General features: G+C 34.4%; 1 non-coding gene across 1 annotated transcript; it reads left to right on the top strand.

The window, feature by feature from the left end:
- Nucleotides 1-2,516: 2,516 nt before the first annotated feature.
- LOC119473691 lies at nt 2,517-2,681 on the top strand. The gene has a single exon (XR_005202905.1). It is a non-coding gene; the product is annotated as a U1 spliceosomal RNA (small nuclear RNA).
- Nucleotides 2,682-3,601: the final 920 nt, after the last annotated feature.

The following is a 3,601-nucleotide window of genomic DNA, read 5'->3' as shown; positions in this document are numbered from 1 at the left end:
TTTTCCATCTGCTTCTTTCTGGTAGTTCTTTCCCTTGCCTCAGGTGGGTTCCTCAAACACATGCTCTGAAAACTCAAGGGAAACTCTCTGGAAGTTGCTGGAGTTCTTTCCCTTTGCAATACTCTTTTTACTAGTTCTTTGTGAATTCTGTCCACTTTGACTTTCCCCAAATCCTCAACGAACTCTGTCTTCTAAATTGAGTAAGACTGGTAGCTTGGAATCTTTCTCTAGGGAATCAGTGGGGAAACCATAGGGTTTATTTCCTTTATCTTATTTGAGAAATTACTGTTTATACTGCCTGTTGTTCCTAGGTTGGAGAAACATCCTTTATACATTTTGTCTGTATTTTTTTTAAGCAAGAGGGTAAATCTGTCCCTGTGGCTCCATCAGAGCCAGAAACAGAAATCAATTAAAAATAATTTTAGCTTTAAAAAATAATGAAAAATAGAAAATAAAATACATAGCCATGGAAAAATGAAAAGTGAGCTAGCAGAATTCACAAGAGGAATTAAAGATTTTAAATAAAGAATTAGGAAAAGAAAAGCCACATTGAAAACCACAAAAACATGAAAGGTACAATAATATGAAGGGCAAGATTTATAAAAATCCTATTAAAAACAAAAACAGAAAATGACAAAAAGACAAATTACAAAGGAGATAATACAGAAACAGAACACAGTAGCTCAACATATGCATAACTGGTATTGCTAAATTTAGAGAACTAATGAAATAGCAGATTATTTGAAATTATAAAAGAAGAAAATCTTGTTAAAATAAGTGAAAATTTGAATTTGCTGATTAAACATGCATAATATTTCCTAGGTAAATAATTATGCTGAATAATCAACAGAAAGATGTGTCTAAGAGCAGGATAACAATTACAATAGTAATAATAATAATTTCACTAAACAGGCATAACTTCAGGGCAAAAAAATAAAATAAAGTCATCTACTCAGCCTGAGAGGAAAACAATGGGTTTAATCTGACCTCCTACTCTTCCCATAGCAACATTTAATGGCAGAGGAAAGTGGAGGAATATTTAGAAAATCCTATAGAGGAGGAGAAGATTGAGCCAAAAATACAATGCCCAATCCATTCGTTTTAGGACTATGGTAACAGAAGGGCTTTCTTAATTTTGAACAGATTTTGGGAATAATGAAGCATTAATAGGTTGTTCTTTGGGAAAAAAAAAAAAAAAAACACCTAATAACAAAATCTACTCAAGAAGGATTCAATCAAGAGAAAAAAATTCAAGGAAGAGGAATTCATGTTCGTAAAGTACTGCTATTCATGTTTGTAAAGTACTGGTAGTAAGTAACTGTTGGGTACTGTGCTCAGTACCTGGAGGACAGGATCTTTCATACCCCAAATCTCAGCATTACACAATATACCCAGGTAACAAACCTGTGCATGTACCTCTGAGTCTAAAATAAAAGTTGAAAAGAAAAAATGCTAGCTTGATTTTTAACGGTTTGCTTTAATATAACAGTGGTGTGTAACTTAGTACAAACATTGAATGCTATCAGAAAACTCATAAATTTTGATTATGGGAACTGTGAAATATTCTACATATATCTGAAACTTACAGTTACTTGTTTTAGAATATCCATAATAAAACCCTTTCATGTGGTTTTCTGGGTCATTGTTTTAAGGAATAAGCTTGGTGTATAATATTGAATGCTCTTGGAAGGCTAGATCTGTATATTTTCCCTTTTATTTCTGTAAATTAAACAATATTAGGAACTACCTTTTATAAAATAGAAATTTAACACATATGTTGATGACTATCTATAAAAACAAAAGGCTTTTTAAAAAGCACTCATAGTGAACAATGAGAAATTTAAATATATAAAATAAATTATATTTACTGTTGTACAACAAAGTGAAAATTTGTAGACTTTGGCAATGTAAAAGATATTTATTTTAAAAGGTGCTTGTTGGTGAAAAATGTACATTTGCTGATATCCTTATCTTTAAGAAGAAATGTCAAAGGCTACTGTATTAGCCCATTCTCACTGCCATAAAGATACTACCCAACACTGGGTAATTTATAAAGGAAAGAGGTTTAATTGACTCACAGTTCCACAGGGCTGGGGAGGCCTCAGGAAACTTACAATTGCGGCAGAAGGGGAAGGGGAAACAAGGACCTTCCTCGTTTGGTGACAGGAGAGAGAAGTCAGAATGCAGGAAAACTGCCGTTTATAAAACCAACAGATATCATGAGAACTTAATGTCAGGAGAACAGCATGAGGGAAACTGCCTTCATAATCCAATCACTTCCTTTCCTCAACATGTGGGGATTACCATTGGAGATAAGATTTGGGTGGGGACATAGAGCCAAACTATATCAGCTACTGAAAAAAGTTGATAAATTTTTTAAAAATTGAAGATAAGCTACAGACGGGGAGAAAATATTTGCAAAAGACCTGTTAAAGGGTTGTGATTCAAAATATGCAAAGAACTCTTACAGTTCAACAATAAGAAAATAAACCACCTGATTAAAAAATAGGCCCAAAAGATTTACCAGGCCGGGGAGATACCATGGCCACAAGGGTAGTTTTTCCCAGGGCAAAGCTTATCTATTGCACTGAAGACATGCTGACCCCTGTGATTTCCCCAAATGTGGGAAACTCAACTGCATAATTTGTGGTAGTAGCATACTGGATGCATCCTTTCCCCTAGTAAATAAAAGGGAAAAATGGGCCAATAACCTGAGCAGACACCTTACCAGAGAAGACATACAGATGGCAACTGAGCATATGAAAAGATGCTCCACATATACCATTAAGGAATTGCAGATTAAAACAACGAGATTCTATTGCCCACCCATTAGTATAGCCAAAATCCAAAACACTGATAATGCTACTGCTATTGAGGATTTGGAAAAAGAACTCTTATTTATTGCTGGTAGGAATGCTATAAATAATATTACAAAGACACATGTACCTGTATGTTCATTGCAGCACTATTCATAACAGCAAAGATATAGAATCAATCTAGGTGCCCATCAATGGTGGACTGGATTTTTTAAAACATGGTACACATACACTTTGGAATAATATGCAGCCATGAAGAAAAACAAAAATCATGTTCTTTGCAGCAACATGGATGCAGCTGAGGCCATTATCCTAAACAAGTTAACATAGAAACTAAAAACCAAATACCACATGTTCTCACTTACAAGTGGGAGCTAACCATTGGGTGCTCATGGATAAAGATGGCAGCAATAGAACAAAGGAGAATACAAGAAGGAAGAGGCAGGGCAAGGGGCAAGGGCAAAGTTGAATTTTCTTTTTAATTTTTTAAAAGGACATTTTTTGGCTCATGAAGTCCAAAGGTAGATCTAGCTTGAATTAGTGCTAACTCAAGGGCTCAAATGATGTAATCAGAATCTGGTCTCTCTCTCTCTCTCTCTGCTCTGCTCTCTAAAAATAGATTCCTAGGATATAGCTGAGACATAATGAATCAGAATCCCTAGAAGTTAGACTCCAAAATCTGTATTTAAAATAAAACAAAATAAAAAAACTTCCCAGAATAATGTCACAAAGTTCTTATTGGTTAAATGTTTTATCCATGTATAGCAAGCTAGTTACAAGCTTCT

This window comes from Cebus imitator, unplaced genomic scaffold (assembly GCF_001604975.1).
Source record: "Cebus imitator isolate Cc_AM_T3 unplaced genomic scaffold, Cebus_imitator-1.0 Scaffold177, whole genome shotgun sequence".
Lineage (NCBI taxonomy): Eukaryota > Metazoa > Chordata > Mammalia > Primates > Cebidae > Cebus > Cebus imitator.
Note: the sequence above shows the minus strand (reverse complement) of the source record. Positions and strands in the feature narration are given on the sequence as shown.